The following is a 23,967-nucleotide window of genomic DNA, read 5'->3' on the forward strand; positions in this document are numbered from 1 at the left end:
ATGGAAATAAGACTCCTATTGCATAGGAGTTTCCACCAATCCAGGTTTTAAAATGAGCCTGATTAACCACAGTGTGTAGGTAACAATCACAGGTGTGTCTTATTAAACGCATACAGAAGTAAAACCCGGAATGGATCAAACAGCTATGCAATGGGAGTCCTATTTCCATCCCTGGGACTGCCACCTTTGTATTGAACCATAACACAACGCTGGGCAGCTGGCTGTTTTGATTTTATATTATTTTATCTTGCTTTGTTTTCAGTAGTTTACAGTTATGTTTTTGAAGGTTTTTCCTCTTTTTATGAAGATGTTTTTATAGCAGGTTGTGATGAGCTGGATGAGATTTGACAACCTTATGAATCCTTCAATACTGGTATTGGACTTGTGATGACAGCTGTAAATCCAGTTGGTGCCAACAGCTCCCGACTGGTGCGCGACTTCTATGGAATCTTGTAATCAATGTGACAGCATCTGTCTGTTTAGGACGGGGTGGGTGAATTTATTTGAGCATAATTAGCACAGAATATGAATGCAACATCCACTAGGACGGCAGCTGTATGGCTGACCTCATAAGTAAATATGTTCATGTTGGGTACCTACTGTAGGTTAACATAAAAACAAATCTCTAAATATATTTTAAGCATTAATAATGTTGGTACTCTCCCAGTATGTTCTAATGCTAAACTTCTAACCAAGTCACTGAAGATTTTTCATTTAACACAAGTGCTTTTATATTTGTGCATGTCAGCAAAGCTCCCCCTTGTAGCTTGAGGCTGAAGTTGATGAGCATCACAGGCTCTGTGCAGCAGTTGATATTGGTTGGATTCAATGTGTGGATCTTTTGAGTATTCTTAGTATATTTTTACATTCCTATCCTGAGATTGTGATCTGCATGGGCTTTACTGTGTATCTCCACAATGGGAAAACAACAAAAGCTAAATAATTAGCCTGTTAGCCACGTGTTACCTACTTTCACACCATATTTCAGATTTTTGGGGCTGCTTATTGAATAAACAAAAAACTTTTAACAAGGGCTTTAGACAAAATGGCAGTTGAGTACAGTAGTAGATTTGAGAGGATATGAAAGCAAGTGGTGTGCATTTCAGTGTACTTCTTACTACACATACTGTAAATACACTACGTCTTTTGTTGCTGTAGGATAATCTATATATTTTTAAATGTATTTATTTATTTGAAAGTGGTTATTGATGTTCAGCAGTTGCTATTCAGGTCTATAAGCTGCTATAATGAGATTAAAGGTTACTCATAGCTTGGCTCTGTCTATGAATGAAATCCATTTTACTTGATCTCTTTTAAAAATATCTCACAGACTCAGTCTTTTTAAAAGCGATATCATCAATATGATCACCTGTTCAGTCTCCCCCACCTGAAGCACACCATTTCTACTTTCTACTGTAGCAAAGAAGAGAGCTATGGAATTCTATGAAACTTTATACACTCAACACTAATGACACGGAAAGCAGTAAATAATTCAAAGAGTGCTTGTTTTGGGATTTCAGCAAAGCGAGTGAATGCAGCACAGATTTTCAATGGATCCTTTTCAATAATAAGTTGTATGCTTTCAGGTCTTTTTTTTGGGGGGGTGGGGTGGTTACGTTGCACAGTAAGTAGAGCACAGCCACGGAAAGCCTTCTGTGAAGTGCAGAAATTAAATGTATTTTTGGATGGTTTTGTAGCCGACACCACAGTCTGTTTAATCGGTGTTGAATGTTTCTGTACAGCACAGCACACAGTGGCATATTCAGTTTTAGACATTATTTTCATCCTTGCATAAGGGTCATTCCATGCCAACTCAAGCAGTGCCGTTGCCCGTCCGTCTCAGATTTTTCTAGAAAAATTCACCTGGGGGTTTTCAGACACGCAACGAAATGTCCCTTTTCTGGTTGAGCTGGCGTGGAGTGACCCATAAGCTGTGATGGTATCAGCAAATAACAGATTCTCACTCTTGTTTTATGTTGCATTATGGCCCTATGAAGATTGAGATTTCTCAATGACAAAGTACACTACCTTTTGATAAGTGAAGTATAAAGGTTTTAGTGCTCATGGATAACCTTGATTTACTTTATTTTCAGCCAGTGTTGTGCTGATGGAGATTTGAGATTCAAAACTGTTCTATGTAGTATGATTTGAACTCATGGCAAGAAATACCATGCAGGTCTATTGCACCGTATGTAATGCTCAGGTTAGATTTCATAAAAACCTATACAATAGCAGCCTATTGGCTTACTGTAGTTTCTTTACATGCTTAAAAGCACAATTAAAATTGTATTAACAGGTCTTGAAGCAAAGGGTATCGCACATAGAGCTGAAATTCAAATGCTTCATGGGATTCAGGCAGCTGTTTCTCAGATTGTAGGTAACTGCTTAAAGTCAGCAGTATTCATGATGCAGTCAGAAATTATTTTGCCTTGAGGGATGAATTCTGTGGATAAGCTGCGAGGCGAGAAAGGTCACTAAGTTAAGCCAAGGGTCCTTTTTAATATAAAGAATTAGGGGAGACATCCTAGGAATTTGAGTTTGTCCTTACTGCACAGGATATTATTTTATAGTATCCTGTGGAGGCTGTGTTGTCCAGTGGTTAAAGGGCTTGTAACCAGGAGGCTGCGTGGTCCAGTGGTTAAAGTAAAGGGCTTGTAACCAAGGGGTCCCCGGTTCAAATCCCACCTCAGCTACTGACTCATTGTGTGACCCTGAGCAAGTCACTTAACCTCCTTGTGCTCCGTCTTTCGGGTGAGAAGTAATTGTAAGTGACTCTGCAGCTGATGCATAGTTCACACACCCTAGTCTCTGTAAGTTGCCTTGGATAAAGGCGTCTGCTAAATAAACTAATAATAATAATAATAATAATAATAAAAATAATAATAATAATAGTATTTATATCAAAGCCATTACCAAGTGGAAGACATGAAAGGCAGTAAGCCTAGGTTGGAACCTGCGAGGAAATACACTCTGAGACACAGTAATTCACCCTCAAACCCAATGAAGTTAAACCCATAGGACCTAAAAGCAATACCTTTGTTTTTTGGTCTGTGGATTGCATATTCTCGCATATAAAGAAGCCGGTGGATTTTGCTTTTGAAAGATATTTAACACTACTGTATTTCCTAAGAATCCAGAATCAGGTGTTTAATGAAACATACTTTGCCATGATCTTGTTTCAAGCTTGTGTGCACTGGGGTCATGAATAGAACATTACAGTACATTGTCAGTCAAGGCAATGCATTGGACCGCGGTAAGACATTTGGTTTGGTGCTTTTAACACTTCCTTCAAACAGAACTATAGTATCCAACTGAGCAGAAAAAAAATGAAGTTGACCCAACCCACCCTTGAGAATGAGCTAATGTACTAATGAATATGGTGAAAGAGAAGCATACGAGTTAGCTTGGTACCAAAATAGTATCTTTGAACTGAAGTACTGTACCTACATTCCTCTAATACAGTAGAATTGGCAAGTCCTGCTGTTTTGACTGCCACGCCTGTTCATTACATCTCTAATATTCTGTTGAGAGAGAAACAGTATGAAACACTCGTACTGTACACCTACACTTTACTTCTCTAACAAAGGGGTCAGCAGGGAGTCTTACAGTAATTTTATAGCAATAAGTAGACTTGGCATGCACCACTACAGTTAGAATCAATCTGCAGAAGATGTTTGCCAGTTTCATTTAACTGATAATGACTATAAAAATAATTGAACCACTTAAAGAAAAATCATTAAAGGTCCAAATATCTGTTTTATTGCAATCTAAAAAAACAACCGAATTGTGATAAAGTTAAATGGAGAAAACTCTCCCAATTTAATCAATTTCTGCATGTTGTAATCAAAAATTGAATTCCATTTGACATTCTCCCAGTGGAAAATGTGCAGTTCAGCTTTGTGTGATTTAACATTAAGGTCTACCTGTTTTTGGTGCATATACCCCAGGGCTCGTTCCCCAGCCTGCTGTGTAGCTGTAATGCCATGTTTTGAGAGGATATTGGCTTATCTTGGTGCTAGATTTCCCATCTGTAGCAAAGACGTCAATGTAATTTCTTGAAGTAATCAGTTTGTTATTTAGGACTCGGAGAGGCAGAGTGGTTTTCATGTTTATTGCTGTTACAAGAATTTTTTGTGTGTGTTTTAGTTTTTGATAGAAAGATAAGACTTTTTTTTTCTTGGTAAACTCAGCTAAGATTAATCTTCCCTTGGAATAGTTCCACAGAACAGTTTGCTCTTTTGGGAGAAACTGGCAGCTGTGCTCTTGTGTGGTGGTGAAGATTTGAGAAATCCAGTCGTGTAGTCGAGATTACCAGCCCTGTCGTTGAAGGAAGCTTCCTGGAAGATCAGTGACCGCAGAGGAACAGTGAAAGGCCTGATAGGATTCGTGCCAACAGGCATGAGCAGAATATTAACAGGCTGTGAACTTTGTGCTGTAGGATGCCTGTACTGCTGTGTTAACATCCACCAGCAGGGGGAGTGAAGAGGAAATAGCTGTTGCAGAGTGTTAAATTATTCCTCTGCAGCATTTTGATAGATTGATCGAGTTAAGAACTGAACAGCAATCGTGGGAATATTTTAAAGCGATCATGATGCAGATACAATACAGGCAAACTTGCATTAAAGACTACCACGTATAGGAGGATCACCTTTGCACTTTTAGATGAACCCTTGAGTAGAGCATAGTTTTGAATACTGTATACTGTACACTACTGTATAGCTCAAATGACACTGGGATTCGTCATGAGTGGGATACTGTACATCTACACTTATCTACTGTACACTTAGTTTTCGTATCTATCCGCTTATTCATTTGTGATGGGACATTCTCTAGCACAAGCAATGTAAAGGGGTTGCTGTCCGTCTGTCTGTACGTGCGTAGTTATGGCTCATATATTTTGACATACTGTACATTTATTGCTGCCAGGTGGTTTAATAGTGAGGGTTAGATCCCTGGTATTGTGCTTATCATCCTGATATAATGCACAATTGAGGTTGTAACATGTAAGTGATTTTGAAGGAGGAAAGAAAGGCGGCTGTGTTCAGACACATCATTTGTGAAAAGTTGGGCATCTCAAATTGATTTAGGCTGCGTAATCTGTTTTTTTTTCACAAGTCTCAGTTTGTTCGGAGCACTCATGAGGTGTAATAACAGTGTTTAGCTCACCCCTGTTACTGATGGCTTTTGATGCTGCCAGTTAGCAAACCCTAATAATACCTTCTACTGCACACCAATCGACTAGCCATTCTACTCCTGTTTGCTGCAGCCAGACAATCTGAGCTCCTGACAGCTGTGTGCTGCCACATTTACACAAGCTTTTTTTATAAAGTGAAAAGTACAATTGGCAGTATTGGGATTTATTGTTGTGTATTTCAAGTTGTTTAATGAAGATGGTGTGCAGGACAGACGCTACAAGGAGGAAGTTAATTTACACCAAGCAGATCACTAGCTCTGTATTTGCCTGACAAGTAAAAGATAATGCTGTTCTGATGTAAAATGACTCAGTTCGCTCTGCTCAGCAGCACCTTTTGAGTTCCCAGAGCCCAGTACTAAGAATCAGGTGGGCAGACAAGCCAATCTGTTAGGGTTCCTTCTGTACGGGTGTGCTGCTTGTTTTTCACCTTGCTTTTTAGTTGTTGTTTTACAGTTGCTATTCATTTTCAGAGTTTGTATTAAGTTTGTCTCTTGCTGCTGTTGTTTCAGAGTAAAATGTACAATACAGTCAAACTTGCATTAAAGACTTCCACATATAGGAGGATCACCTTTGCACTTTTAGAGGGGCCCTTGAGTAGAGCATAGTTTTGTATACTGTACACTACTGTATAGCCCAAATGACACTTGGATTCGCCACAGAAATGAGAGGGATACAGTACATATACACTTATTTATACCACACCAGCACACATACCCTGGTTGAAAACATTCTCCAACAGCTAGCTACAGTAGCTGGCAATCCAGGGAGCTCTACTCTATTAGCTAATTTTGAGATCCGAGGTGACCCCTCTGTATCGTACAGATTCTTCCTTAGAAGTGGACCACTGTGGGAGGGGTGAATAAACAGTACTGAACTGGCTGAGATTTTGTAACTTAGGGCAATGTTAAAAATGACTTCAGTTAAGATGTTATACTGTACTAATTGAGGCAATGCATTTTGACTGTCTAATGCACAATGTTGTAATTTGTCCTAAAACTGTCCAAAGAAATAAATCCTTTTTGCACAGCTGATCGGTTTAGCTGGAAAAGTTCGTTCTTTATGAAATGTTGAAGCTGTTTTTACCCAAATGCTAATCGTCGCCACAGTGGACATCGTCATCAGGCTTAACTGCCAGCAAACATCTGCACATTTAGTTGCAAAGCGCACAATAGAGTTCTCTGGAGAGTGCAGCAGGGGGTGGCATCTCAAATACAAATTAGAAATCAAAGTCACCTTGATACCCTGCGTTTCATATCAGCAAGCCCTACTCTAATTGGAAACCAAATGTAGCATTTACCTCTGTCAAGAGCATCACAGGACCAAGTGGCTGCTGGTAAAATTGAACAATGTGTTTGTGTAAAGCAGACGGGTTTATCGCAACAAGAACGATTAATTGCAATCCCTAAAACGCAAGAAGAGAAGTCTTGGTGGGGATTTTTCAGGAAACCACTTGCAGCATTTTTTCAGTGAAGGGGGGAAAATGACACATTAAAATAATGTATTTGCATACTTCATACCTACTGTACAGTATAGGGGATCTCTATGAAATATTGAGCAGGTGGTAAGGGTTATATTTTGTCAGTACTGTATGTTTAGAAGCAAGTGATGAAGCATACAGTAGGGTGCTTTCTTTTATAGATCAATAACAAGGCTGTGTAAGATGAATAGACAGGGAAGTGAATTTCAATTCATTTTTTTGTTGTGTCACTGGGCTTCACTGGTGAGCATTCGTTGTTATGAAGATTGACTGCTGTAAGCTTATTCAAAAGGATGGTTCTAATTGGATAACATATAACGTGACGCATAGAAAAAAAAAAAAAACTATGTACTGTAGCAGTGGTGTATTGGTAGAATCCATGTACTGTATTGGCCTATATGTCTATAAGATCCCAAGAAAGACAGTCCAGCAGGGAATCTCTGATCCGTTGCTGGCTTCATGTTTACCTACAGTAGGCAGATTGGAGAACCACACACAGCAGTGTTGCTGTGATTGCTATGAATTGAAAAGTCAAAGGCTTTCTGTTTTCACCGGTGAAGCCTTGTTGCACATAACTTGGTTACCATTCTGTTTGAATAAGGGGCACAGAACGACAGCGATGAGGTGGCGGTGCACAGCCGGTGCATTGCAATGTAGGGTGATAACGGAGGGGAAACGTCACAGCGGGAAGCCACTTTGAAGAGATTATTTGCAACTAAAACACTTTGAACCTTTGGAAAAGGCAACCAGTTGGAGCGCTACTCATGGCCTAGACAAGGGAGGAAATGGTCTAAACCCGTTTATTTATTATTCTGAGTATCACATCCGTAGAGTAAAGCTTTTTAAAAAAGCTGAGGATTTGGTGGCTGAGGAGGATACTTTACCGATTAGAAAAGCTTTTCATTGGGCTGTCTTCTTTGAAAGCAACTTCTGTGAGTCAAAGAGATTATATAAGACTAACATTTCTATACAAAATGTAGAAACTATTAAGAGTCATTGAAGAGTACAATGTCTCTGCTCTTGGGAAATGTGTTGCATGTAGCTCAATGTAAAGAATCTGAAGCTGGTAAATTTGTTTTTAGAAGTGCTTGCAAAAATGCTAGCCCTATGCATTTTCAGTTCAATGGTAGTACTTATAATGTTGTTTTCCCCAGTACATGTCTTGCTTATTTCAGCCATGGAGCATGTACAAAATTAGATTATAATTATTTTAGATAAGTAAACTGTCCATTTTGATAGTTGTGTGTTAACAGCTGCTCATGTGCAATATACTGTAAGACAGTTTGAGATTGGAACTCTTTTCACATGTAAGATTTCACAGAAAAGAACGCTCTGTCTGTCATTGTCAAAATGTCTGTTTTGGTTAAAATCAAGTGCAGCTGTTTCTGAAGCCCTAACACGTAAGCTGTGCTGTCTTCGGGGTAACATCTGGGGATGTGAGAGCGACACACAATGCGAGTTGTTGCAGCGACATCTCCGCCGGTCCAGGAAGAGCTTAGAGACACAACACACTGCTGTGATTATTATTGCTGAAATAAGCCTAAATCCTCAAAATAAAAAGTGCCACAATCAATATAATTAGTTAGCTGAGCTATCTTGGGAGAATGCTTCATTATTATTTAAATTTTGTCAAAGAATTTTCTCTAATGTGGTGAAAGAAAAATAAAATATAGTGGTGGAAGATCATAATTGTTTCATTATTAAGAGCAAAGCGCCATCTCCATACCAGTATTCTAGTGGGATCTCTGCTAGTTTATGTATTGTATCATCCGCTAATTCTTACACAAGTACTTTGAAGTGGAAACCGGTTCTTGTGACGGGAGGGAAAATTACATTGAACAATTGCTGTTTGTTTAATGCCACCAGAAATCTGTGACACAGCCAGTCTGCATTGTCATTAGCCCATAAGTCCAGGGACTGGAGCTTTTAAATTTATTGAAGCATATAATCTCCCTAAAAATAGTTTTCAGGCATCTGCGTGATACTCATAGAAAATTATTGCGGCAGCCGTATAATGGTCGCTGGTATTGCAATGAAAAATGTGTCAAAATGGGGGATTTCTTACTGTTGTGTTGAACTCCTTTTTAGAATCATCTCCGCTTAAACTCATTATAGAAAACGTTTATGCAAATTGTAGGATTGGTTGGGATAGTTGGGCTTTCAGTTTAACAAAAAGGATTCCATGTTCCACTTTTCAGTCATTTTAAACATGCTGTTTATCTATTGTTCTCTTGGGTTGTGTTTCCTCAGTAAAATAACACATTACTGTAGCTGGGAGATTTTCTAGAAACCCCACTAGAGCCTGTGAATTTGGGAGGGGGAGGGCTGATTCTATGCTTTGGTTGAAGCATCTTGGATCTAAAGACTGTCACACTTCCTGTTCTGTATGTCACAAGCAGCTCATCTGTCTGCCTCCCGGGCTGACTGTTCCAGAAAACTCAAAGGTCTGCATTTGCTTTGACAGTTTGTTCTGGATCACGCTGTCACATATTGTAGTTCTGGCAAGGCTTGACAACTCACTTGTTTGAATTGTAAAAAAAAACAAAAAAAACTAAATAAAGGTTCTTTTGATTGACACAAAGGCTGAAATTGCCTTCCAGCCCACTAGTGTCAGCTGGTGGGAAACTGGGTTCCATCGTCCAGTTATTTGTGGTTTCATTTTGACAATTGTCTTTCATTGTCACATATATTGCAGCCAAGTTGAAAAATGTTCAAAACTGCTGATCCTCAACAGTATGCTTTTAGAAGATCGAGGGGTGGTAATAACCATGCATGGGTACTGAGAAGCAATATACAGGGAACAGGGCTGATTTTATGAGTTTTATTGTAAAAGCTCCTCTTTCAACACTTGATTATACTATATACGTTTGGCAAGATGACCTTTTTGTTTTAAGAGTGCTGCTGTACATCTTTTGAATTCTTTGTTTTTACTTAAAGGCCTTACAGTATATAACCAAAACATTTAAAAAGCCAATATGGTAGAAATTCTATTGAAAACTTTGAACTCAAAGTTAGCTGCTTCTGTCTTTCTCCCATTTTCATTAATGTTACTGACAAGGTAAGGAATGATATGTTTTATTCAGTATTTCTTAGATAGATGTACAGTACTGTATACGTTTAGTTGCTACTGATAAGTTCCAAGGAGGACATGACATGCTGTACAGTGTAATGCCCTAAATAGTAAGGAGACTCCTAAGTAAATGTGACCACTGTTACCTCACGTTGTGCAGGAGTCCAACCTTCAGCAATCGCACTACACTTTGTTGTTTATAATAATAATTATGAAAACTCTTGCTTTGAACACAACAGATAATAGGCTAAATAGGCTACATGTTGCTTGCAGTCTACATGGAACTTATTAGAATTCTAGAGGCACACACTCCTTAGTTCAGTACAAATCAATTTCTGTAGTCATGTCTTGCCGAGAGCAGTTGTGTAATAGTAAATAAGTGTGCGTGTTTTAGCAAGAGAAGCAGCACGAACAGAAACAGTAGCGGGGTGGTAATTTAATATTTTAGAACAAGTAAATGGTTTTCTCTAATACAGCTCTTCACTTTTGATTTCATTGCCCTGTGCAGTAATAAAGGTAGTCCTAATTTCAAATGGTCACGGTGAGAGGAGAGTAAAGTGGTCTTACTGTAGAGTTTGAGAGATGGATATGATAGTAATGAAGATGTAGACCTAACTGATTGCACTGCCCTCTTCATCGTCATGTAAGAATGGAGTTTCATTGTTGCTTTTTTTTTTTTTTTAAACAGCTGCTGTAAGTTGATGTCTAAAGCTGTAGCTTTTTTTAAGTCAACTTAAAATGTTTGTAGCCAATGACTTTAGGAATCTATAGTGAATCCATCTTTATCTTGGTACAGAGCAAGGTTCCATTAAAATACAGTTTTGGTAAACATGTTCTTTTCTTTCGAAATGGCAGACCAGTTGTATAGGGAGCAAGTAAGATTAATGGAGTTACTACACTATATTCATTCAATGTTTATTCAGGTGCTATAACTACAGTAGGATATATACAAACACTCCAACATGCTGTTGGGTCCTTTTAATATTACAGATAATCCATCACTCCCATAACTTGAAACACTCAATGTATTAGAAAGTCAAGTCAACAATATTTCGGGTCAGTCCTTCATTGATAATACGGAGCTGCTGGGGCATAAAAAATTTGAAATAGAAATCAAAGAACTGTAGCATTATACGGAAGCCGTAAATTGAGCTGACATCTGCTAGGCTGTATTGTGTATCTTTGAAACCTGAAGTAACAGAACGATTAGAGACACACAACAGTAAAGGATGCAGGTTTTTTGTTACTTGTTTTTTTTTTTTTTTTTTTTTTTTTTTTTAATTAAAATAATAGATTAAATCACAACATGTTCACTTCACATTTTAATCATACCTCACTGTGTGTAGGGAGGTCCTCGGGTATGAGAAATAATTTATTTAAGCTGGAGCAAAGTGTTTTTGTTTTATTATATACATGCATTCTTTTTCTATTGGATGCATATCTTTATAAAACAAATGTTTCCAATGAAGAAGTGAAGAACAGACAGGATTTTTTTTCAAAGCTCTAAGTGAAATATAGCTTTTGACTGCGTTCTCTTTTTTCAAAAAATTTTAAAGAGAAACATTTGGTCTATGCTGAATTCTCAGAATATTTCAAGGAGGGCAGCAGTCAAATTATTGTTTTATTAATTAGGACAGAATTGGGAATAATACATTGGATAAAGAATTGAAAATCCCCAAATGCCTCCTAATGAATCCAAGCTGTTGCTGAGGTTGCCCTTTCAAGCCCTCTCAGTTCTGATCCCACGGATCACACCTGAATTCCCTCGGCTGGTGCTCTTGTGCTTGATAGACGACGTGTGCTGTTAGTCAATCTGAGATCTGGCACAGCCGACATGATTCATCTGAACCAATTTAACACTAACCCACACTCTCCATCTCATTTCTAAATGAAACCCACAACATAGAGAGAAAAACAAAAGCAAATCAGCAAATCGGTCATATTTAGAGGGTCTGGATAGTACAGTAATCAAGCCTACAATCCCTGTTCAGTAGTATTGATGTAAGATGTCTTAAATCGTCACAGGCTGATGTGTTGCAGAGTGAAGGGTAATGAATAATGCATAGCCCTTTTCTTGTGACTGGCTGTGCCAGTTGTCAGTGACCAGGAGCATGTGTTATTTATGGTCTCCTGCTGCTGCAGCTGGATCAGCGAGCGTCTCTTATTCTGCAGCATTTGAACCTTTACTTCATTGTAACTGTGTGCCGGTGGGAGGGGAAGAGGGTCATAGATTCAATTTCTTTGAATGTCTTGTAGGACCTTTTGATATCGGTGCCTGCAGCAAGGGGACGGCTCTCTTCAGAGTTGAAGGTACTGTATTATGATTTTATTATTTTTAGTGCGGATGCTGTGTGGAATGCAGACCCTAAATATGTGGAATGAGAGAAGACGGGCGATGCCTTTTTAAATGTATTTTTATGTATTATTTCCGGTACAAAGTTGTTATTTAAGTGTAGCTTACAGGTTTGATACAAGTATGATAGGATGTCGTGCTGTAGCTCAGTGTATTTTTCCAGTCATTTTAATATTGTTTACTGTATGTGCAAGTGGAATGCATTGCCTTTAGTGGGGGGAGCAACGTTATTTGTACTGTATTTAATGTAGTGTATGGACAGCCCTGCTAAGACTAAAATAAAAAAAAGCTAGCTCTTAGTGCTGCAAGAAAAAAAAAAAAAAAGCCTATTCCATTTTGCCCAATGCATCATTTCTTTCATCCCCTTGCCATCTTCATTATTTAGGTGACTTCTCACTTGGGTGGGAGGCAGCAAATGTAATTTGTTTAGATTTGGCATCCCGTACCCTCGAGGCCCATTACTGCTGTGTGCTGTTTGGTAAACAACCCGCAGCAGGCAGGTCAGTGGAACAAAAGCCTTTTAATTCTAATCAGTTATGGCCTTTTCATTTTTTAAAATCCTAATTTCAATATTTTCACACAGTCTAAAACAGTAGGAAAAAAAGAAATGTGTTATTCAGAAGCCACTTGGGTTCCAGTTGTACTTGCTATCCATTTCACCACTGCAGCATCTGAGCAGAAAAGTGAAAACGAAGCTCATGTTGTAGTTAGGTAGCGGGTTTTAATTGAGAGTATCAAAAAAAGTCTTTTTTGTTTAACTGTGGAATGTTCAGCACATGCCAAGAGGTTTTGTAGAACAAGGAAGTTATCTTAAGTCAGTTGGACTGTATCCCAAGGTGCTGTACAGTAATAAAAATAAAAGTGAACTAAATAGTACTAAATAATTTAAGATCGGTACTACAGTAATGCACCCGTTCCCAGCTTGTGGTCCAGGGGTTTAGCCTGTAGTTTATAGTATGAGTGCTGTGTGTTTTAGCTAGTTGTCCACAGGAAAATCCTTGAACACCAGGGAGGTGAAAATACTGGGAACTGCTGACCCAGAGAGCTCCAGCAGATCCAGGAAAATGAATCTGCTCAGATACAGCTGATGGGCCGTCTCTAACAGAAAGATGATTTCCCTGTGCTCTTAAATCAGCAGCCCATTCTGAAATGGGTCAGTTACATAGTGACCTTTAAAGAACAACATCATGAGTAAATAAGACTAGTGCTCGTAAATGTATATTTGCTGCAAGCTGTGCTAAACAGTATTAATTGTACATCAGTCTGTTTTTAGGTGATACAGTATAATTTATTTCATTTTAAATGTTAATGAAAAAGTGCTTGACGATAGTATATTTTATGGTAGCAGGTTTTAATTGAGCGTATCAACAACAAAAAAAACTATTATTTTTTATATTCTAGGCTGTCAACTTCTTAAAGAAGTTAGATATCATCTTACAGTAAATTATTGTAAAACATTTAGAGTTAGGAAATACTGAAGCTGAGTTTTATTATGAATAATGATCCTGTGTTTAAATGTGAAGAAGCAATGCATATGTTATGGATGATTTACAGAAAATTTAATTCTATGCCCACGCATTTCCATATTTTTTATTTAATGACTTCAATCAGTTTAAAGTAGCATCTTTTTGACAAAGAAAGCTATGAAACACACATTTTCCTCTTTGCTTGGACCAGTCCAGGGTTTTCCTTTTTTTTTCCTCATGGCAGTCACAATGAAGAAGTAAAGAGTTACTTTGTGTGTTTTTTCCATCTTCAGAGCTAATGGCCAGGAACATGGCACAATACATGGATTGAAGAACAGCTCTGTAACTATAGCAGCAGATGGCTTTTCTTTACAGATGATAGGAAGCCAAGAACTAGATAAAGTAGCTCACTAGTGTTTGCAGGGCTTGCTGTGGCGGGGAATTCTTGACAGTTTGAACAGGTGCAAATGTATCATCAGATATTTATTAAGGCCAAACCTGGGTGTTACATTATTTATAGTGACTTCGGTTTCGGTTGGAGCAGATTCAGGCTTCTCCACAATCATTGATTGCCTGCCAACTCCTGATGGGCAGCCAGCTTCAGCTGGTGGCAAGGAGTCTATTAAAACATCATGGTTTTTTCCCTTCCCCAGTAACGGCTGGTCATGAGGACACTGGCCATCTGCTTTGTGTGACTGAGGTCCGGAAGCTCTCTAGCTTTAAGATCCCAGCGTGATCTGCAGAGCTACTGTATAATTCAGCTAATGCAGTGAAAATATGTGATTTGGTATTGGTTCTGCTTAGATTTCCATACTTACTCTGTTCCAGCAAAAAATGGTTCTGAAAAGACACCTCATGGCTTATTGTGTGGTAGTGAGTTGGAAATGGGAGTGCAACGCTAAGCACATAGAAAATACATAGATATTAAACAGGCAAGAAATAGAAAAACGTATGTTTGTTTGTGTTTTTGTGTCTCCCATTACTCTTAGAATTCGCCTGCTGTTGTCATTCACATATTTTTCTGTGATGCATTAAAAAAAAATACAAGATGCCTTAGTTCTAAAACAAAACATGTTTTATAATGATTGGCTCATATGTCAAAAAGGGCTGCTAAATGATGTGAAAATCTCTTTGTCGTAAGTGGAAAAATAGGTACCTATAGCAAAAGCTATTTCTGTTTAAATGTAATGGATTTTGATTTTCTAAGAGATCATGTTAATAGCCAGAGTGAATGCAAGACCAGGGACAAAGTTGCTTTTCCATTGAATTATTCCTTAGGCTGTGTTCACACTGTGCCCGTTTTAGAAGGTTTGATCTGAAACGTGAACAACAGAGTCTGCTTTGGAAATGAACCGTACTGAGTTTTCCTAAAGGTTCTGGTTCGCTTGCTAAACCACAATGTGAACAACTGCTGGACTTGGTCCTTTTGCACATAGGAAACAACCTATACAAGGTAACCTGACTCAGAAGTAAACATTTCATGTGTAGTTTAGTTAATATTCTGAGGAAACAAATAGAGCAAAAAAGTGCGAGGAAATGAAGCTGTGAAGGAAATTTGATCAGACACTAAAATATGAGCCGAACTGGACAAAACTCACAAAAATAATAAAATATATTCAGTCTTTTCTCAAAGACAAAATGAAAAGGGTTTTAATAGAAACTGAAAAATAAGGCTTAAGGTGAAGAAACGTTGTCAAAATTCTCTCCAGACGAGAGACTTATTAACAAACCGAATGCACTTGCAAACTGCATTCTGAACACAAACAAACTTGGTCCTGAAAAAAATAAATAAATGGAAAAGCACCAAAAAAAACTTTAGCGCGCATCCAAATGAACTCAGTCCCTTTGCTCGCAGATAGCAAGCAATCATATTGATACATTGTTTCAAACGAAACAAACCAGCCTGAGTCTGTTTGAAACAGACCCGGTGTGAATGGAGCCTTAGAAACCATTCATATTCTATCAGTGCACTAGACTGCTTGCTTGAGTACAACAGAGATGAGTTTTCTTTGCATTGAAAAGCTGTACACCTGAAACCAAATACCCCTTTGATTTATTGTCTTTTTCACTAGATCTCATTGGGATATACAGTAGATGTCTCCTTGTCATGAGAAATAGATTGAAGCAAAGCAGAGATGAACTAAATAACTACATTTCCAATTTACACTCATCAACTGCTAGTTCTTGGTATGAAAGCTGTCACATTTTTATAAAGATTGGTCACACTCCAAAGTGAGAGCTGTTGTATAATACTTACAAATATGTATTCCAGTTGAAACCATCAGTGCAAAGTCCTGTGCGTCCCATTTAGTATCTTAAACAGTAGGCATAGAACTGATGTGTCGGGGTACTGTGTATCAGAGCACTGTAGTAATGCTAGCTGCATTTATAGTGCATGGTCAAAGCCTGTACCTGGCAACTCATTACTTCAAACACACATTTCTTGGGCCACAAAAGTGGGGCTTTCCATGTACTTGTACTGCTGGTCATTAACATTTCTGTCTCTGCAACATCTCTTACCTGTGACCTTCTAATAAAAGATCTCTATCTCTGCAATATGCCTTTAACATTTGAAAATGTCCGTCATTGATAAAGAAGATGCATTTTGTCAGGTTGGAGCTTTTCAAAGAATCAAAAGAAGTATTAGCTTGGTTATCCGTGAATGACATTCAAATACCCGCTCACTGGAAGTTAAAGAGCCACACTGCGTAGCTACGTTTTAAGTGTGATGGTTCAGATTAAAGCTGTATGCAAAGCACTGAATGATCATCTCCCATGAAGAGCACACTGTATAGTAAGTTATATATATAAATAGTTTGGGGAATTTCAAAATGTTTACATCAGTCAATAGTTTACTACACAATATGCCCTTTACGGAAGGTGATCATTCATTTCATTGCTTGCCTACAGCTTTTATCTTATTTATATATATATATATATATATATATATATATATATATATATATATATATATATATATATATATATATATATATATATAGGAGTGTTAATTGATCTATTAGAGAAGACAAGGATAATTCCTGTTGTTGAGCCATAGTCAATGCAGAGTCTGGCCTTGCCACCAAGATAAAAAGGTTGCTACGGAAACAGAAAAAGGGAGTCATGATGAGCATATAAATAGTGAGCTAATGGATGTGCTTTGTGCCTCCTTGTTGACTCTGCAACCTCTTGTTACTTAGATGGCTTAATGGGGGGGAGTTACAAGCAATCTTAATGAAAAAAAACCCACTCCGTTTAATAGAGAACACGGACATCTTGATTACTTTCTTGTCCTCTGTTGAAGATTATTATCATCAATAAACAAACAAAAAAAGGCAAGAAAATGTAAATGTTAGAAAATTGGTGTAAAAATAGAATAGACTGACATTTTGCAGTGTTTATTACATACATAATGGTCTGTAGCAGATTGATATGATACTCTGAAAGGAGAAATACTGTGTTCAACAGCTCTCTTATAAATCATCTATACTGTACAGTATATGGGACCCAACCACAGGTGTAAAATATCAAGTCCTTTTTAAATTTTCCCTAATGAATGAATCAAAGTTTTGCAAATTACTTTCCTCAAGTAGAGAACAGGGTATAGGAATGGAATGCACTGGCCATTGTGGTTATAGTCACTACTGCTGCTTTAGGTGATTGGGCAGGTATTGATGTTTATTTATTCCCAAATGTATAGGATTGCCCTTGTCTGCTAAGGTCCAACTATTAAGTCTACATATGAAATGTACAGAAGTGCAACAAATACAGTATCTTCCCAGTGTTGAGGCGTCATTTGCGGTTTTATTCCCACCAAAATGCTGGACAAATGCAAATTAGTTGATGCGTTTTTGTACGCCCCCTGGAGCTCTACCCTTGTAACCACAGCAGTTTCAGTGGATGGGTGGTTTGCTTCTCCATGTGTGACAAATGAAACAGTGTCAGTGTCTGCTGTACGGCTTACTGTACTGTAGTAAGAAACGCTAAGGTGCAGATGTAGAGTTAGGGGCAGTGAATTAGTGACGGGTCCTTACACAGCAAGTACAACTACAAACATGGCCTAGCCGTGAATTCATCACATGAATTATTGAAAAGTGAAATGACGAGGGAGCGCTGTATCTGCAATTTACAATCGCTACTGGATTTTTTTTCCCCCCTCTTGTATTTCTGACCATCCTTTCCCAATTGCCTCTAGTCAAACTGTTACGCTAGTTAGGGAAATCAAATTGAATCGAAATTGCTTCAATGAAATAATATTTCTGGAGGCAACTTGAAATAAGGAAAAAAAATAAAAATACTAGCTAAATGCAACACTGATATGCTTCCCTGCCTCCCTTCACCACCGTGCAGCCTTGGAGTTTGGAGTTTTCTTTTTCAGAATTCATTTTGCTGGCATTAATAGTAAGCAAGGGAAATAATGATCCAAGAAGAAATGACAATGGAGAATCTAAACCAGAAAGCCGAACACTTGCTTTCCGGAGAGAGACTGGTGCTGTTTTATGCTTGTGTGTGATGATAATAGGGAAGATGTGGTGACTTGTGACACGGTGACACTCAATTGGGTATTTTAATCTTTGCAAGATCTAGGTCTGTTATTCACAGGTCTTTTTTTTTATTCTTTCAGAATATTGGTTTTACAGGGAATATTCCAAGTAGTAGTTCTAATAATGGCAAATGTAATTTGCGGTTAAAGCAATGCTGGTGTGGCAAACTCATCCATTACTGATGTGGGAAGGTGTCAAACACCTCATAAACCACGTCCTTGAAGATAGGGAGACTCAATGGGAGTCAGCCTTGCAATACCATACATCAACAAGAGCCGAGACACCTGCTGGGGTGCCCTAAAACAAAGAGGGACACGTAGGGTGTGAAACGCATTATATGCACAGATGGGACGTTAACACATCAATGACCAAAAAAATAACAATGCACAGAATAGCTACATTTTGAGAGATCATACTCTAGTAATGCAGTTCACGTATTGTATCCTTTTGTACAATATACAGCTTATTTGAAAAGTAAGACATGGGCAAAATGTTTTAGCCAACAAATCTATAGTCTCACTAAGTCGCCTTGGATAAAGGCGTCTGCTAAATAAACATAATAATAATAATAATAATCAGGACACAGTCTTCATACAGACTTGGCATGGGATGGCTACTGTGCCTCTGTGAATAGTATTCTCAAGGAAAATTCGTAAAAATACTTTTGGCACATCTGAAATGGTTATAAGTGTGAAAACAATGTACTTAATTAAATTGAAATATCTCTTTTCGTATGCCTATATCTGCTCAAATACTGTGGTTCCTTGGTAGGGTGCTGTCTTTCCTGCTTATCGAAATAATAAAAGATTTTTTGAAGCTATGGGAAATCTGTAAAGCAGCAATTTGTCAGCCAAAAAGCACGTGCCATATTTTAATTTGAGTCTGTACAGTACTGTAGCTCGTTACATGCAGAAATCTCCCCTCACGGAAGGGAGCATCCCCAGCTGTTCTCAAATTACTTCAATTAAACACTGTGCAGTTCCATGCAGTGGCATCATTTAAAAAATGATCTTCGGGCCGAAGCGTAATGGTGCTTAGCGTGTTTATTTTCCCTTTCCTTGTATTAGCTGAATTAATATATGCATCTATCAAAATATTACCTGTTTGTAGCAGTGCATGTTCGACATTGTCAGTACAATAAACCATGATTATGCAAACTTAGATACCACAAACACCTGTGGTAACCTGTAATGTTGTGTGCAATGCTCTTCTGTCCTGTTGTTATTGGGGGGGGGATGCACTAACCAGACTTTCTGTTTCTGGTCTTTATTATTTGCAGAATACAGTAGCACTTTTTATATATGCACCCTGCATCCTGTATAGCCTAAGAGTTAAACTCTTCTTATAGGTTTGGGTAGTTTAATCATTTTGTAAAGCCTCAGGGGTGTAATTTAAAAAGAAAGACTGTGTGGGCAGTCCTGCATAGTAATGATTCTCCTGAGTATCCCTGGGGCCCTTCAGTTTTAATATGTGTTTAAATCGAAGGTGTCATCATACCCTACAGAGGCACAGCCCCATGTGGAAGCCCAATAGGAAGAATGTATTCAATTTGCACTCCTGTTGTTGGCTTTAAGGTATAGCCATGAAATTTCATGTGGACTGGATATTTCAAGATGGCTATTCAGGAGAAATCATTTTAAAAAGCATTACATACATTTAAGAATTGGAAATGTCCTTATACATGATAGTAGGACTATTCCCTTCAAATGAGAGACATGGTTCAAAATCCACTGGGGTACTAAACTTGTTTGAATAAAGATTTTGTCCATATGAAAATATGTTGCTGTCAGCTGGATCAGGTATTGCACCTTGTACAGCTGGTACAAAAGCTACTGTGTTTTGAGGCACTGGTAGTCAAAAACTAGATGTAATTTACCCACTCAAGCTTCTCATCTTCTTGGTAAATTCCCTCCTTCTTGCCTCATACAGGGTCTCATATTTTTTTGGTAAAATTGTATTCAACATTCCCAGGGAAAAACTTATAATTTGCATTTTTTAATTATTATTTTATATATATATATATATATATATATATATATATATATATATATATATATATATATATATATATATATATATATATATATATATATATAATTTTAGTAAATGAAAAGGAAATGGCATCATGTATATGACTGCCAGTGTTTAGTACTGTATGCTTTGCAGTTATGAGACCAAGCTTGAATACTAGGAGGAGCACTTTAATATCTACTGAAATCAAGGGTTGAAAGTGGATAAAGTCTACTGTACATTGTACTGTGTCTTTTACATTTTTAAATTGAAATCATGCATCATACTCCAATATGTGTTGCTTCTTGTTTCCAAGCCTTGATGAATAGATCTGCTGCTTTGAAGTGATCAATAGCATGGAGGGGCCAGTTGCAAACTGAACACCAAGTGTTAAACAACTAGAAAACAGGTGTGTAAGCAAATGTCATACTATTGAAATTGCAAAGACAGAATTACTACAGGCACTGGTCCACTCAATCCAGTAGGTATTCTGGATATTGACAGGGTACGATTGGTATCCAGGACTGCATACTGTACACTATTGGTACAGACACCAAACCAATGTAGAATTCCTAAACAGGACCCACAATACATTGCCATAGTGGTGCAGTAACAGCAGACACATTGGCTTCGTGCAGTATCTGATCTCTTCATGAAAAAGCTACGTTTTTGGGGGACTTTTTGGAATCGATACTTCCCAGTGGATATCTGATTTATATCCCTCATGGTAGTCTTCACAGCCAGTAATAATGAGAATAGGTGACCCCCTGGGTTCAGCTGGCGTTCTCTGCCTTTCCCTCTCTGTGTATGATCTTCACATTCTCAGCAACCTGTTGGATACAGCTGGTTGCAATGCACATCATGCAGATAATGTCATGGCTAGAGATGTTTGTATCATCTGTGTTGCAGCAGTGTGTGTTACTATAGAAATATGCAGCTTGACCTATCACACTTTGTAAATCATGACAAGGGAGTATGGCGGAGAATCTCAGTTATAGAAGCAAAGAAAAGAAAAGCAATTTCTTCTGAAAAGAGTTTTGTGTGCGCAGTGTATGTGAAGTCCGAGCATCAGCATTTTTGTGTTTGCTGTCGTGTTGCATTTTGTGTTTGGAAGGCCATTTCCTTTGAGAAGCGAGGCTACTGTGTGGGTGTAGAATGCATCACTGGGAGTTTATCACAATTCTTTGAAATCTGGGTTGCTTCTTGAGAAAGCGATTCCGCTCACAATTGGATTCCTCATTTGACAGTACTTATTTTCTTACAGATAAATAACAGCATGTTCTTTGAGACAGTGATTTCTGTGAGGTGAGGCCTCTTGTCACATATTTTTTGCCCCTTTGACACATAAAGTAATACTGTCCCGAGGGTACGGCACAGCAGACTAGTCTGACGCAGCACAGGGGGCTATTGAACTTTGAGGAGCGACCCTCAGCCTGATTGGCTAATGAAGTCGTTCTGGTAATTCCATTTCATAAAAGGTCCCCCCCCCACCCCATTTGAGCCTTGATGTGCCGAATGGCATTTCTCTTCTCACACTTCAAGATGTTGGTGGTGGTGGTGTCGGTGTTGTTGTTGTTGTGTTTTTTTTTGTTTTTTGTTTTTTTTTCTCATGCGATCTGATAACCCTCCATTGTGATAGAATTGAAAAATCCAATTGTTTTGGAGTGTCAGAGACAGCTACTGCCTGAACAATCGGACAGTCAGTTCTCCCGTCTCTCACCTCCAGTGGGGAAGGTAGTTGACTACCATAGTCACACAGTACTTCACCTGAGGGTACAATGGAGGAAGTTTCCACTAATTCCTAATAAATACTTCATCCCTTGGGAGAAAGATGCTAAACCATATCCTGCTACAGCTACTGGACTGAACAATTTAACAGCATCTGCAATGATGATGTTACTTAATTACCCATGCGTGTGTGTCATAAAAAATAAATAAAAGCAATACTAGTACTATAATTTCTTTGCCAAAGTAAATTCTTTTTTAACCTTGAATGCGTGCATTTAGTCGTTGCCAATTAGTTTTTATTATTTTCTCCACAATTTGAAATGCCCAATTATTTTTAGGCTCAGCTCACTGCTGCCACCCCTGCGCTGATTCGGGAGGGGCGAAGATGAATACACGCTGTCCTCCGAAGCGTGTGCCGTCAGCCGCCCGCTTCTTTTACACTCTGCAGATTCACCGTGCAGCCGCCTCAGAGCTACAGCGTCGGAGGACAACGCAGCTCTGGGCAGCTTACAGGCAAGCCTGCAGGCGCCCGGCCAGACTACAGGGGTCGCTGGTGCGCGGTGAGCCGAGGACACCCTGGCCGACCTAACCCTCCCTCCCCCCTTATGACGCTCAGCCAATTGAGCGCCGCCCCCTGGGAGCTCCCGTCCACGGTCGGCTGTGGAATAGCCTGGACTCGAACCGGCGATGTCCAGGCTATAGAGCGCATCCTGCACTCTAGCAAGTGCTTTTACTGGATGCGCCACTCAGGAGCCCCATTACATAGAATTCTTAAAGTACTGTTAATAAGGAACATGAGTAATTATGAATAACAACATTTCATTTTTAAAACCTAAATTCAAATACATATATTCATTATCAGCTTTCAATTCCTGGTCTCCAAACAAGCCTGCAGTTATTTAATACCCTTTCCTCGTAATTACAGAAATGCTATTTCTCAGAACAAATTGCCAACCTGATTTTCAGAGATTTAGCAGTCTCTCGAGGAATTCATTACAACATTACGTACTCAAATGATCAATATAAAGGCATATAGTTATTTGACCTGTGTTCTGATGGATTTTATATCAGTTTGAATTAAACGTAATTCTACCCGTCAAGCATTTCATATGAAAGAGGAAAACAACAATTCAGAAGAAGAAATAAAACCCTGCACCATAGTTGAGAAATATTGCAGTATTTTGCTTTTGACTACTGAGCACAATCAGCTAGGCTCAAAAGGATATCTATTGGGGGCTCCTTCACTATCCGTTCATCAAGGAAGTGCTTTAAAGCTATTGCACCTTCACTGTTGGAGATAACAGTGTAGAGGCTTTTAATGTCCATTGTAAACAGAATAGGATTATCACAGTGGTAGTGTTCTTTGAAATGGTCCATTATTTGTAGAAAATGTGTAGTCCTTGACACAAGTAGGCAGTGATTCAACAATGGGTTTGAAGATATCATCAAGAGATTAGTTCAGTGGGACAGGAACAGGCTGATACTATGGGACGACCTGGATTGTTTTGTTTGTGGATTTTGGGCAGTAAACAGAAACGACTGCAGTGAGGGTTTTCTACAAGGAGGTTCCGTGCAGGTGCTGGTAACGGGTTTATTAGGATCAGTAGTGGAAATCAGTGTCTTGTAACTTCTGAGTGATATCTTTATCATTGTTAGTGTAGAAGATGGTATCGGAGAGTTGTTACTGAGCTTCTTTTATGTAAAGGTCTTTACTCCAGACAACTACAGCTCCTCCTTTGTCAGCTGGTTTTATTATGATGTCATCTCGCTTGTGTAAGTTCCGCAGCGCAGTCTTTTCTTCTTTAGATTGATTAAGATGTTTTGTAGGCATGTTAATGGATTTGTTGGAAGGGGGTGTCCAGGATATATATATATATAGAGTCATTAAAAAAATCCCACAAGCTACGGCAATTTAACAAACATCTTTTATTATTATTTTGAGAGAGACAGCGTGACAGCACATTACCTGAATTGACAAGTGGTGGACACTGGCCTGTCCTGTACTCAATCCTGCAGTGAGCACTTAGGACATAATTATTGCAAAAACCACAACTAGTCTACCTTTAGGGATGAGCGCACTATATATAGACTAAATATACTGTAAAAAGGTTTTATCCCAGCTGTG

General features: G+C 38.5%; 1 protein-coding gene across 8 annotated transcripts in view; it reads left to right on the plus strand.

Annotated features, from left to right (window-relative positions):
* Positions 1–23,967, plus strand: part of LOC117428194 (amyloid-beta A4 precursor protein-binding family A member 2-like) — a 60,520-nt gene that overhangs the window by 8,372 nt on the left and 28,181 nt on the right. The window contains exon 2 of one of the 8 annotated variants that reach the window (XM_058995235.1): positions 11,998–12,051. The exons of 6 other annotated variants lie outside the window; for them this stretch is intronic. The gene's annotated coding sequence lies outside the window, so the exon portion shown is untranslated. Of the gene's footprint in view, positions 1–11,997; positions 12,052–20,430; positions 20,524–23,967 lie in introns of all 8 variants that reach the window. One more of the 8 variants, XM_058995236.1, reaches the window with a different exon arrangement.

The sequence above is a fragment of the Acipenser ruthenus genome, chromosome 21 (genome assembly GCF_902713425.1).
Source record: "Acipenser ruthenus chromosome 21, fAciRut3.2 maternal haplotype, whole genome shotgun sequence".
In the NCBI taxonomy this organism is placed as follows: domain Eukaryota; kingdom Metazoa; phylum Chordata; class Actinopteri; order Acipenseriformes; family Acipenseridae; genus Acipenser; species Acipenser ruthenus.